This window comes from Nansenia antarctica (genome assembly GCF_963989245.1).
Source record: "Nansenia antarctica genome assembly, chromosome: 3".
NCBI classification, from domain to species: domain Eukaryota; kingdom Metazoa; phylum Chordata; class Actinopteri; order Argentiniformes; family Microstomatidae; genus Nansenia; species Nansenia antarctica.
This window is the reverse complement of record NC_137688.1, coordinates 10,592,588-10,607,715: the sequence shown is the minus strand read 5'-3', so window position 1 is coordinate 10,607,715 and position 15,128 is coordinate 10,592,588.

The window sequence follows — 15,128 nt, the reverse complement described above, 5'->3', positions numbered from 1 at the left end:
GAGAGAGAGGGCTCCACACAGACGCAACTAATCCCTGACACATTTCTGCACTGCCAAAACAGCTGCAGCTACAGTGGCACACGCCACTGGCACTGGCGCACACACACACACACACACGCACACGCACACGCACACACACACCCACACACACACACACACACACACACACACACACACACACACACACACACACACACACACACACACATACACAGATACACACACACACACACACACATACACAGATACACACACACACACACACACACTGAAGAAACCTCTGAGTAAGAGGCCTGAATTTGGTAACACTTTTAAAAGCAGCGCTTTAAACATTTAAAAAAAAAAAAATGTCTTCGCCCTCCTTTTCTGAGGATAATCAGGGGTGAAAATGTGACAGAGAGTTTTCAAGCCTAGTGTGAAATCAGGACATTCTTAAATTATTCTACTTGTACGTATTTCAGGGTAAACAGCAAACGAGGGGAGATTGGGTCTGAGATGAAAGGCGGGAGGAGGGTGTGATCGGGCTGGAGGGTGTGATACAGCTCTGATACCTTGGTGCTGGAGGCCCCGAGGCCAGAGTTGGTGCTCAGCCCTGCAGCGGGAGGCAGATAGAGCCATCATTAGAGCGGAGGGAGGGAGAGGGACCTCGACTCCTCGATCTCAGCCATTCTCTTTCAACTCACGGCCAATTTCTCTCACACACGCTCGCACAGACGTGAGCCTCGGAGCCAAAACAGAAAAGAGTGATTCCAAGATCTGGCCCCTTGCACTCAACCTCTCCAGCTCCCCCCACTCAACAGCCTCAACAGCTTGCCTCTGAACCTGGGGGGAAAGATGAAGGCTTCCTGTTGACACACCCCAGGGTTCGAGTTGGTACTTGGTACTACTGGCCTGAACCCACCACCACCACCACCACCACCCCCTAACCCCTCCCCCCTTCTCCTTATCGAAGTGAAACGTCTACAGTATCGCATGAAGACAACTGTTGCTGCTGTCTGTGAACCCTGGGGCTTGTCAACAGGAAGCCATCATCTTTTCCCCAGATTCAGAGGCAGGTTGTTGAGGCTGTTGTGTTTTCGAAATTGTCGGAATCCACAGAACAGCAGACAAAGAATGTATATCAAAAACCTTTATATTATATTATATTGCTGTGTATGATCATTATTTGCCATTATAGCTTTCATACTGTTCATTTAGAGGAATGCAATGATCTGTAGTATGATATTATACTTCATATACCCAATTCCTGTATGTTATATCTGTTTACTCTTCTGATAGCATAGGCACAGGGCTCCACAATACATTAGCTATCAACTTTGAAAAATAACTTTGTTCAATTGTTTCGGATTCCCAGAGTGATTTATTTGGACAGTTGGCATGACTCCACCCATGACTCAGAGCAGTGATCCTTGCACCTCCAGAAAATGTCTCGCCACTCCGCTAAAACAAGAACCCTTAAGAAATCAGAAATTGATGCTGTAAATTTTGCAGGGTGTAATGGAAAGCAAATGTTAGCTAATGCATTGGTGTTAGGTGAAATATGAGGGCCAGGATTTATATACACATAAAACACCCTCCTCCTCAATAAGATTTAATGGGAATTACAGCACACTTTTACTATTAAAATAACTTACTATTAGAGGTTTGAGTGCTGTGTTTGATGACTCAGAGAGGCAGGCCTCCCACACCTTTGTTTTTACAGAGACTTTGAGAATGCAACTGTGCGACTGACTACCACAACACTACAGCAGCAGTTAAGCACTCTGCTCTGACTCAGTTCAGACAGACACGCATAGTGTGACAGCAGCTGGTGAAAACGGGAACAAGTCGGCAACCGACCAACTGTTCGGAGTAACCCTGTGCTAACCCCTTTATTATGACAAATGTAAATACATGTCATCGTTGTTGAAAATCACAGACACATTCGCTAGTCAAGCCAAAATGTTGCAATGCAATGGAGTCAGTGAGTAATCCCAACTACTACCTAGTTAACTATAACACTACTTTATTATTGTTAGCAGGCTCACAAAACAAGCTATGTTAGTTGACTAGCGAGTGTGTCGTTGATTTTCAACTATGTTGAAATGTATTTACTAATAGTAATTAATAGTTACTATTTAAATAGTATCATAACTGGAAAATGCTAATTACCTATTAACATGTTGTTCTAGCCTTGTACACCATCTTAACCTCACAACTATGACCATGCTTTGTTACCCAAAAACAGAGAGGGTAGTTACTATGAAATAAATTGGTATTTTCAGAGCATTTCAATAATGTATTACTTCATGACAAGTTTCATGACAAGTAAGACCATGTTTGCCATCAGTCAGTGGTAATACAGTCATACTGTACCTATCAGTATCCATGCATCCATTGCATCATTATCAGCAATAGGCCACCTATTATAGGTGGTCTGACATAATTCAACATGAAGGGTTTATGCATGACTCCATACAGTTAATGTAAAATGTCCATTTTCACATATTAACACATTAAGACGTTGACATTGGTAATAATAAACTCTGCAGTGTGTTGCTCTGTAAGGTTATCCTGTGTGGGTGGAGACTTAATGGAGGCAACACTTACAAAACCTTCACACTTGTTGTCTGTTGAACTGAATAATATTTCCAATGATATTCACCACAATATTTAATTCTAAACAATAAGAAGATGTTCACTACACATATTCATTCATTAATATGAATTAACATCATTAACTGGTTTGTGACCCTACAATCCAAAGCAAGCGAACAAACTTGAAAATGGTCCGTGACGACCTTCTGTACTGTATCACGTTTATTCAGTGACTGCAGCCCCTTCTGAGTGAAGGGCAGAGCGCTTTAGTTTACACTTACTGAATGGATACCATCTATACAAATTCAAGGTATCAGAGCCATTGGGTAGACTATTACTGTTACATTCAGTGGGCATTCATACCAATAATAAGCCTGGTATTAGTTGTTAGATTCAGATGGCGTACAAGGCTGGAACAAAATGGAAACCCATGGCTGCTGTGCTTTGGGCTCCTTTTTGCTTATTTTAATGTTGTTGTTTTTTTTGAGTGGGGCAGTCCCACTCATATTTTTCTTCTTTTTTTTTTACAGATGCAGTGAAGATTTAGACAGGAAGGATGGGTGAGAGAGAGAGGAGGGATGACATGCAGGATATGTCCCCGGCCGGATTAGAACCGGGGACCCTGCGGTGACATGGTCGACGCTTAACCCGCTACGCCACCTAAGCGCCCCTATTTTAATTTTATTTAGTGTTATTTTACCCTCTTAAGTGGCTAGCTACTAGACGGGGTCCTCCTGCTCGCTCCAGACGCTGGCCAAACAATAGCAGTGCCGCCACAACGGACATGTCGTTTTTCTGGTTCCAGACGGCGGCAGCCAAAAGGGCGGAGAACTGAACTGGCCTGAACTGGCCTCATTTATAGCAGGGCTGCCAAGTTTCACCAAAAGTTTGGAGTGAGATTTTTTGGCGGTGGAGCGACCCAAAACTGTGCACGTTTTGGCAGCAGCGGCCCCTCTCTCCCACCCAATTATTTGTGCTAGTTTCCTGCAATTTTACATGTTGTTCATAATAAACCAGCACAAGAAATGAAAATAATAAATAATAACATTTTATAAAACAAGAAAAAAATTCTGACAATATATCAGATTTATGAAATCTTAATAAACAAATACAGTAGCCTACAGACTCTAAAAGAAAATTGGCCCCATCAACAGGACTCAGCCCCTTGGTCAGCAGCAGAAAGACCCTTGGTCATCATCTTATATACAGTGCATTGCTCATAGATGGCTATCATGTTATACAGTACATACCAGGGTTTTTCCTGGGTCAGAATGAGGGCTTGGCGGGTGAATTTGTGGGAGGGACCCCCAATTGTTGTATTTGTATTGTAAATTGTAATTATTAATAATAATAATTATTATTAATGTACCTGGTTATGTTACAGTAGAGAAACAAAAAACAGTTACCAAAACTGAGTATTTACTAGCTAAGATTGGCAAAAGATTGGCGTGGTGCAACCGAAATTAGTAAACAACTAGTTTGAAACTAACTAGTAACAACTAGGGGTTTAGTAACTACTAAATGCCTGCATTGGTGCAACCCAGTCCAGTAGGCTACCAGATACGATGTTGTAATGTATGCACATATTTTGCTACCACGGTTGCCAGATGGAATTGACAATGTCCAGCCCAACCGGTCTAAAAGCTGCCGAATCCACCCGTCCAGTGTGACCAAAAGTAGCCCAATCTGGCAACCCTGCTTGCTACGTTCTTGCAGCTCACGTGAACACAGGTTCTTCCATCAGCGCTCGCCTGCCGCTTCGATTGCAGACTCAAGTTAACGCGCGTGCAGAAAGATGCCACGAAACTCATGTCCAGTAGCTTTCTTTCAAGGAATTTCAAAAATAAAAGTCCCGTAAAAAAAAATAAAAAATTCTCGCCGTGAGAAATAGAGATGCGGCGTGAGAGCGTGAGAACTGGTTGAAATGCGTGAGTCTCACGGTGATTGCGTGAGACTTGGCAGCCCTGTTTATAGAAAGTACTTTGGATCAAATTTGATCTTACCCGTGTCGTACGTCGAAAACCACGTCAACGTAGTGATTTATACAATTTCAACGTGAGTCAATTTGACCGTGGAAACGATCGTAGCTCTACGTCAGGTACCTGACGTACGCACATTACCTATTGGTTATGCAGACTAGTTATTACAGGCATGTGAGCCGCATTGCCTACTGTAATTCAGTTGTTGATGTTGTTATCAGCCGAGAAAATGAGTTTAATTCAAGATTTAAACTGATGAACTGATGTTTATGATTGTATTTCAGTCTTTCTTTATATCCCTCCGCAGCTGTCAAGGCTCTTTCACTTATCTGTTCGGAGCTGTTCACTCATCCCATATTTATATCCCCCCTATTTATGTCTATTTATGTCTCATTTTAGTTTTTTTATTATCTTAGGACTGTGTTTGATTGTTAGCACCTAGGGCTTGCATTTACATTTCGTTGTACCTGTTACAATGACAATAAAAATCATTCATTCATTCAAGGCAATGCAATCTCCCCTTCAACATGCCTATAGTGTGCTCCACAACGGACCTTGCCCAGCCACGCGCTAAATTATACAGGATTTTCTCTGATGTCTGGGGGTTCGCAAAGGGAGTGAGCAGCCATGTTTTCAATGTCACCTGATAAGAATAAGACCATTATATTATTACAGTTTAAGCAGCACTCGAGTTGAGGGGGGATGAGGGGGGATGGCATCCCCCCTGAAATAAAAACAGTCAAAATCATCCCCCTTCTAAAACTGCCATCCCCCCTTTCCATACCGTATGTCATTGTATCAATGAAGGTGAATTACTGCTATTTCAACATTTATTTTTGCGCATATTGAGTAAAATACTGTGGGCGAGGGGGCACGCACACATGCAATGACATTTTTACCAAGTTACTGACACTGAAGTCACTGACGCTGTGGGGATGCTAAAATTGTCCATGATAAAATCCACCACGTCCCCTGATTTTCTTTTACAACTTGAGTACTGAGTATAAGCATTTGCCGGGTTAGTTGTCATGATCAAACGTTACAAATGCAACTTACCGAGAAGTCACCCTTCTCTGCCCTCTCAGACGAATGCCCACCCTATATTATAGCACTTGGCTTAATTCAGCAGCTATCACAGGGCGTTAATACAAACCTCATTCACCTGCGTTCAATTTCAAGTATATTTGGTATTTATAGAAGGAAGCACGTACACAATTTTAAACAAGCGCAGCCCGTTTTATAAATAATGCTTACGTCCGTTAAAAATGTGCTTATGTGAAAGTCAAAGATGAAGTTACTTTTTTATAAATGAGGCCCCTGGAGTGTGGGTGAAGCTGAGACGGCGTGAAAACAAAGCTCCCCTCCCCAGTATTCTGCTAGTCAATGTTCAGCCACTGGACAACAAGCTGCGCGAGCTACGAGCAAGGATTTCGTTCCAACGAGAAACAAGGGACTGCAACATCAAGTAAGGGAGAAGGTGTAAACCAGAGAGTGTTCATTCGACCTTACTGGCTGTCTCTGGAATTCACAGCCATTATAGCAATGGCAGTTTACATTCCACCACAAGCCGACTTATGTCTTGTACTACTGTCACTCTATTTTATCTTGACTTATCTTGGCTATTGCCTTATTGCCTTGTGCTGCAATGTCAGGAACCGAAGCCAAAGAATTTTACTCTCTTATACTTGTGTAATGATGTAACAATAAAACTTGGAACTTGAAACTTGAAAAACCTTATTTCATGATAACTGCCTATCTCTGTTCAGTATCTTTTATGCAAACAAATTATGTGGAAACTACAGTCTAACTTACCTTGTAATAACAAGTAAATTGTCTTTCCTGCTACTGGTTATTACTACAGGTAATTACTGACAATTACCATGGTTATTACCATGTTAATACACACTCATTCCAAGCTGTAATATAAAGTGCTTCCCAATACTCCAACTACAGAATTTAGAAAATAGAATAGAATAAAATATCCTCATGTCATGATGTTTATGTCCCCATACCCTGTAACTTCCCAGTATTGACATTTACAGTAAAGAATGCTTATACAGTATGTCTGCAAACACAACACGGAGCTGAAGAGTCTTTGGAGGGTGTGTCTTTGGCAGTGACAAAATGGAAACAAGACTAGACTCACCAGAAAGCACATTTATGTTAAATGAACTCAAGCTTGTTTTCTACCTTGGTAAAGTAAGCACTTTGGGCAGCAGAAACCCCAGCCTCAGCTACCCTACTCTCATCCGTATACTTTCTTTACCCTGCCAAGGGAGTGAAAGGAATCTTCTCTAACAAATGCCTCTATTATGTGCCCTGTGTGGAGGATCGTCAGCGGCCCTGTGGAAAGGCTGGATCCTGCTGTTTTGTCTCCTGCTCCTCCTAGCTCTACGTTCACAGAAAGCTCTGAAAGACACTTGTCTCCCAGTCTCGTTTTCAAAAGGGGGAATGACTTCTCTCTCTCTTATTCTATCCTTTATGCATGCATATCTTAAACGCTTAAAAAAAGGGGGGCCATTGAAATTTAGAAGGGAAGGTTTTGTATGCACTAGGGCCGGCTTATGTTAGGCTGAATACAGATCAGCGCATTTAACTCAAGACTGTTTGATACATTCAACTTTGTTAATAGAAATGATTATGGATTCGGGGGGGGGGGGGTGGGGAATCTGAGCTGTTTGAATAGGGCCGAGCTGTAGGCCGTTTCCAGTGCTAAGAAGAACAGAGGAGATCAAACTCCATTGTCAAGTCTGACAAGATTAAGCCGACTCAAAAAGCTGATCAAACCGAGGGAGATTCTACAGGCGCAGGGCTGGGTAGAGGCTCAAAGACGTAAACACAGCGCTCTGGCATTGACGAGGAGGAATCGTCTCACTCTTACAGAGGAGTCCCACCCTCCCACCCTCCCACCACCACCACCACCACCATGAAAGCCTTATCGGTCTCACCTCAGCACTAGGGGATATTGCTACTCAGATGTGGTTGCTGTGAATTGTTTTACCAGATAGAGCATCATGCATCATGCATCATGCATCAGCAACATAACAGACAATGCATTTATATATGTTTCAAATACAGAGTGAGAGCTGAATGTAACATTCAGTACAATAGAATTCACAGGGCAATTCAACAGGAGAAAAAATATCCGGGGTGTGTTTGAACTTACAATACATGTGAGAGATCATGATGCGTAGGTCATTTTATTCATGCAGGCTACGTGTCTGCTGGCACCTGAATGTAAATACAGTATATCAATCAAACCTATAGAAGAGATAAAAACACATTTTTCATTTACTCTTGAGTTGCAGTTCAGAGAGAAGGGTGCAACACTACTGTGCACTCTTGTGAAGGATGCACAGCATCAGTAATCAGAAGCTATAACCTCATTATTCTAATGGAACATAATGTGAGGGGTTTGCTGAAAAATTCTCCCCATTTCTGTTACAGAGCTTAGTTGCTCTGTTAATAGCTGTCACTTTGTAATGAATGTGGATATTAAAGCAACAGCTGTACTGCACGGCAGAATGGAGACAAAATACAAATGGCAAATTCCACTGAACCAGACAATGAACCCAATAACACAACAGATAAACAGATTTCCATTGAAATAGCCTCATCCGCCGCCCCCCCCCCCCCTCCCTTCCCTTCTCCTAGTATCTTGGTCCTAATATACTGTACATACAGTATGTGTGGTCTGGCATGACAAGCCAAAGCAGTAGATTATAACGTTAGAAGAATGTGTAGTCAGCAGTCACACGCATTACACACATTGCCCCGCAGTAGCCTACTGCCTTGAATCTTTTTCAACATTTTCATCTCCTATGCAAATATGACCCACTACTAGAGCCAGCGATCATTCATCAGAAAACTGTCTCCAAAGGGTTACTGCTTCTGTCCTGCCCATTAATAATTCATTTCCATGAAGGGGTCCGGCGCATGAGGCTCTAGTACACACTCTCATTTCACTGTTTATCTCTCTCTCTCTTTTTTTCGCAGTTTTTTCCTCTCTCTCCCATTGTCTCTCTCCCTTTATTTGTCTGTCTCTCCCTTTCTGTCTCTCTCTCTGTCTCTGTCTCTGTCTCTCTCTCTCTCTCTCTCTCTCTCTCTCTCTCTGTCTCTCTCTCTCTCTGTCTCTCTCTCTCTCTCTCTCTCTCTCTCTCTCTCTCAAACTCTGTATTGAAACAATGTTCACATACATTGCTGTTCATTTAAGAAGTACTGTATGTGGCCTGAATTCACTTCACTAACATGGGACTGATAGGCTTTTGGAAATCACACAGTGATTAGAATGGGCATCATGGGACAATCTTTGCAACACAGGAAACAGGAAACAATGTACATAAATCCATATCCTAACTGGAGGGATGTTACTATGAGTGAAAAAAGGGAGGTTTCATCCAAATTCAATCTAACACAAAACCGGCATCCCGGGAAACACATTCAAATGTGTGACCACGCTCGTCTCTCTACAGCTCTCATCTACTACAGTGCTTAATCTAAATGACACGGAAGCACCAGGAGTATCAAAACCACACGTTAACCTAGCAGTGGGGAGAAAAACGAGCCTCCTCAGATGCAGCTGCACCGCTCCACTACCGTATCTCTCCAACGTCTCGCCTTGATCCCTGCAGGAGTCTCTCTGCTTATTAATATCCACTTCAAAGGGAATAGGCTTTCCTGAACGTCTCGCTCAGCCGCGGTCTATGCTCCGCCATTGTGAGCCCCTGGAGCTGAATACATGTAAACATATTTGCAGCAGACACAAGCCAACCTGCTGATTACAGTCTGCGGCACGTACACGGCCGCCTGTGTTTTTATCCAGGTTTGTTTTTACACACAGGGTAGGTAAGAGCACATGCTGGTTTTGCAGTTCAGATTATATCGCCATCTCATATCTCATCTCATTATATCACCATCTCATCTCATGGTTATTTGTCAATGATCATTGTGCCTAGCGGTTAAGGGTGACCATATGCAACATATATAAACATAAGGGTTAACATAACATGTGCCAACCCGATGGCTTTTCAAAACAAAAAAACTAACTAGACACTTTATATTTGAACTGGAATGGACTCTGCACATCAGAGTTGCCATAAGGATTCAAGCAGCAACATTGTGAATTCCCAGGGAAATATTTTTGTACCACCTGGCTGCTAAAGAAATGTGTAATATTATGATCAGGGGCGGCTGTTGCACAGTAGGTAAAGCCGGTGTCTAATGATCGCAAGGTCGGCAGATTGGCGGTTCGAACCACGGCTGGCCACATGTCGTGGTGTCCTTGGGCAAGACACTGAACACCAAATTGCTCCCAATGAGTGGGCCGGTGGCTTGCATGGTAGCGTGCCGCCATTAGTGTGTGAATGTGTGTGTGAATGGGTGAATGAGAGGCCGTTGTGCGCCTTATTCCAAAGCGCTTTGGAGTAAGGAGCTATATATAGGTCAGTCCATTTACCATTTATGTGATCATAGCCAAATATGCCTGTCACAATGTCTTGTGTGCTCTCACAACCACCTGAAATGTGCTGTTAATGCAAACCCTGTGATGAAATAATGCTTAATTATTTATAGAATAATTTAAAGAAATGTGGTCTACAGATACAGGTAGGTATATAACAAAAAGTAGCCTACCGCAACTGCATCTGCCCTTATGAGCCTTGTAACAGGAAGTTACAGTTGCATAACTGTTGATTGATGGAAAGGAACATGATGATTGGTAATGATTGCTGCACAGTGCCATGTAACATGTCAAGAATAGCAAATGTCACTCCAAAGAAAGCAGTCATGTCACGTTCACTTGACCTTTGCCCTGCGGGGTGCATTAAGTGTTAAGCTGGGTGAAACCTTGAGTTGTGATTTCAGCTCCTGGGTTTCTGACGCTTCTAGAGTAGAGAGCGCCCGGGCACATCTGCTCCAGGCTGTCAGCACACTTAAGCGTACCGTCGTCTAGGCCCTGCAGCTCTTGCCAGATAAAACTGCCACTGGTGCATTTTCCCCAGGTCCCCTCAGGGCCCATAATTCTCTCTGTAGGTTGGCTGACAATTTGCTAAGCAGTTCAAATACAATCAATGAGGGATGGAAAGACTGAGAATTAACGCGGCTCGACATATATTCACTGAACAGATTCTACTGACAATTATTCCAAGCCCACGCTTTGCAACACTGTGGACCCTTCTTCAAGGCTTTTCTATGAACACATTGATATATAGAAAAATAGATAGCCACACACACGCACGCACACACACACACACACACACACACACACACACACACACACACACACACACACACACACAAGCATGTGTGAAAACACACACATGCAAACACAGACACAGACACACACTCTCTTTCTCTTTCACTCTCTCTCTCTCTTTCTCTCTCTCTCTCTCTCTCTCTCTCTCTCTCTCTCTCTCTCTCTCTCTCTCTCTCTCTCTCTCAGCGATCAATATGAGGTGGTGCCTGACAGAATGAATGTTGAAGGGCTGGTGAGATGGTTGACTCCACTGCATAAGAGGGCAGGTCTCTGGACGACACTGAACAGGTGGAGGTTTCAAACAATGGGAGATAGTAGAGTATGGATCTGTTAAGGTTACCTTGAGTAGCCTACAGTATAGGGGTGTACAGAGACATCATTATCTGTATCTGTATCTGTATCTGTTCAACCATCTAAATTATCTGTATCTGTATCTGTATCTGTTCAACCATCTAAATGATCTGTATCTGCATCTGTATTCGGACAGAAGACCGGAAGTGGCCGTGGGTATACCAGAAGTCGCGTTAAATCGTTCAATTTCTTATTTTCTAATCTAATATTCATTGGCAATGCAGTGTTTGTGCCTTCAAAGCAACTATTTACAGTAAAGATATATAGAAAATTATCCTTAAGTTAAAGGAAATTCCAATGATGCTGCTTTTGCGTTTCTTGATGTGTTAATGTTACTGCATTTCGCTAGGGAGACGTAAATTACTACTTTAATACATTACGTTTTTTTTCTTGCCTGTTCTCTCCCCCAGCGCTTAGATGTGACCTGGCCTTTATATGGCTGATACATAGCTACAGCATGTTACATATTAAACGGATGAATATTGACTGAAATACAAGGTAAAACGTCGTTTTATTCAATATTTCGACAGTTTTTGGGGGGAGGAAATCAACTCATACAGCTAAAAATTACAGGTTCCAAGGTTCATTTTGAAGTATGGGTTGCGGGAGTTTCAAAGAAATCCAGCAGCCTCACTAGAGGTCTTGCTAGCTCCAGCATATGACTCCTCCTCGACGCAAAAATCTGTCAGCTCTCTTGCGCTGACTCGGTGGGGGGACTACAGAATATAGCGATATTTGTTCAATAATGCGTAGTAAATGAAACATCTAGTTTGTGAAATAAAGGTCCTAAGGTTCCAAACAGAATCGCCATTTTTATCTAGTAATATCACAATGATATGGGATCAATTTGAAGAAACTTAGGCTGCATTTACACCACAGGTCGTAATGCCTAGTTCCGATTTAGTGCCTATATCCGCCTATATTTTAACGCCCTGCTTACTCCTACTTTTTCAAATGACCCATATCTGATACCTGTGCTTACACTCGGAACACTTGAAACGACCCGCATGCGTACATCGAAAACGAAAGTGAACAGACAGCCGGCACTTACAATGGACGCAAATGAGACAGAAATTATAATCCCTTTTATATATAGTATAATATAAAGCCATTGCTTTCCGAAGTATGTTTACTTCATACTGCAAAATAGTTCTGCAAAATATTGCGCACATTTTAAGGCGGAGAAGAATGAGGACTTCACTGTTGAAGTGAGGCCGGCATGAGATTGAGGCCTGAATCAGATCTGAGAATATCAGATTAAATGTGCTTTTTTACTGCTTACACCTACATGTTACATATCCGATCTGTGCCACATGTGAGCAAAAAATCTGAATTGTGTCACTTCTACCTGCCGGTGTAAACGCAGCCATGGCTGACACGCAGACATGTCAATCATGGCTTTTCCCCCAGAATAATACAGAGGAACTTCGGGTAGAATTTGTATCTATTTTCATTGCATTATTTGTGCATTCCCGAATAAAGTATTTGGGTACATCCCTACTACAGTATATACTTAATGTTACAAGGCATAATGATCACAACTACATGGAAATGGTGTATGCCCAGAATGCCATGTAAAAGGAGGCAAATAAGGACAGATTCAAACTTTGCTCTATCTAGTGCTATTGCTTTGTGGGTAACCCAGATTTAACGCACCACACACGTTAATCACACTGCCAAGCGGAAACATCGCACCGAAGGAGGGCGCCGTACCTACACCAGAAAGACATACATTCCACAGACATGACTTATACCAGCTTGGTAGGGAGAAACTATGCCAACCACACTAATGTAACATGTTCTTCTTTTCTCGTCAGCTTGTAGACGTGTTAATAAAGGATGTCAGTTATCTAGTCATCTGTTTTACTCCATTAATTATGATTCGTATCAAATCAGATACTGAACTGTACACTCTTATCTTATATTAAGATAAGATAGATAAGATAGGTGTGTGTGTGTGTGTGTGTGTGTGTGTGTGTGTAGGCCCGCTTTTTAACAGTTGCAGAATTGTATGTTGCAAAAGTGGCAAATATCATTGCACAATGTTCAAATAATATTTTTAATATCTGTCTAGTTTTCTCATCTTTAATCATTTTAAATCAGCCTGTATGTGATTGTAAGATGGAAATTGACTCTACTATAGAGGGATAGAACATGTGAACGGAATATTGAAATGACAGGAAGGGATAAAAGACACCCCTTTTAATTCAACACAACTGATTTGATAATGACACTTCATGGTGAATTATACTCCTGTCCTTGATGAAGTCTATTAATCTAGTTCATTATGTACTCCTATACCATACATAGTATGCATTCAGATTTTTACAGCATTTACATTAACAAAATAGAAAATGCAGTCACAAATGATCAGTATAGTATTTAATTGCTGTGCACTGTATTTCCATAACCATTTGAAAGGATACACTTTCCAATGTACTCTCTATATACAGACATACAAACAGGTCTATTGTACCAGAGGGTCGCTGGACTAATTATGCAATGCAAAACAGAGGGTTCCAAGGTGACATGAAGTGGGAATCAATTCTTCATCTGCGAGAAGTCATTAATCAGGATGTCAAATTGAAAGAGCTTCCTCAGCTTTATTTTTCTTCTTAATTGGGGAATAATTTGGAATTTGGAGAGGCAGCAGATCCCAGATAATGAAGATTGACAGCTGTTATTTTCGGCAGCCCCCCTGCCTCGTGCGCCTCTCTGTGTTATTGGAGATGACCCACTAGAGGGTCACGGAGACCTTGCTGTGTATTCTCTGTGAGGTCACCCAGGTTAAAGCCCAGAGGGAGCAGGGAGCACAGGCTGAGGCCCCCGGGGGGACGACCCTGATGACAGTACAACAGCGTGACTCTACCTGTGGCATGGCTGCTCTTACCACGGAACAGCTGTCTGTCCCAATGTGATGGCTTTGTTACGCAACAGGATTATGTTCCCCAACTGGATTAGCACTCCCACTTACAGAAACACCCACATACAGAAACACACGTACAGAAACACTCACATACAGAAACACCCACATACAGAAACACCCACATACAGAAACACCCACATACAGAAACACTCACATACAGAAACACTCACATACAGAAACACTCACATACAGAAACACTCACATACAGAAACACACGTACAGAAACACTCACATACAGAAACACTCACATACAGAAACACTCACATACAGAAACACTCACATACAGAAACACTCACATACAGAAACACTCACATACAGAAACACTCACATACAGAAACACTCACATACAGAAACACTCACATACAGAAACACACGTACAGAAACACTCACATACAGAAACACCCACATACAGAAACACTCACATACAGAAACACTCACATACAGAAACACTCACATACAGAAACACTCACATACAGAAACACTCACATACAGAAACACTCACATACAGAAACACTCACATACAGAAACACCCACATACAGAAACACTCACATACAGAAACACTCACATACAGAAACACTCACATACAGAAACACTCACATACAGAAACACTCACATACAGAAACACACGTACAGAAACACTCACATACAGAAACACCCACATACAGAAACACTCACATACAGAAACACCCACATACAGAAACACTCACATACAGAAACACCCACATACAGAAACACTCACATACAGAAACACTCACATACAGAAACACTCACATACAGAAACACACGTACAGAAACACTCACATACAGAAACACCCACATACAGAAACACACGTACAGAAACACCCACATACAGAAACACTCACATACAGAAACACCCACATACAGAAACACTCACATACAGAAACACACGTACAGAAACACCCACATACAGAAACACTCACATACAGAAACACCCACATACAGAAACACTCACATACAGAAACACTCACATACAGAAACACCCACATACAGAAACACTCACATACAGAAACACCCACATAC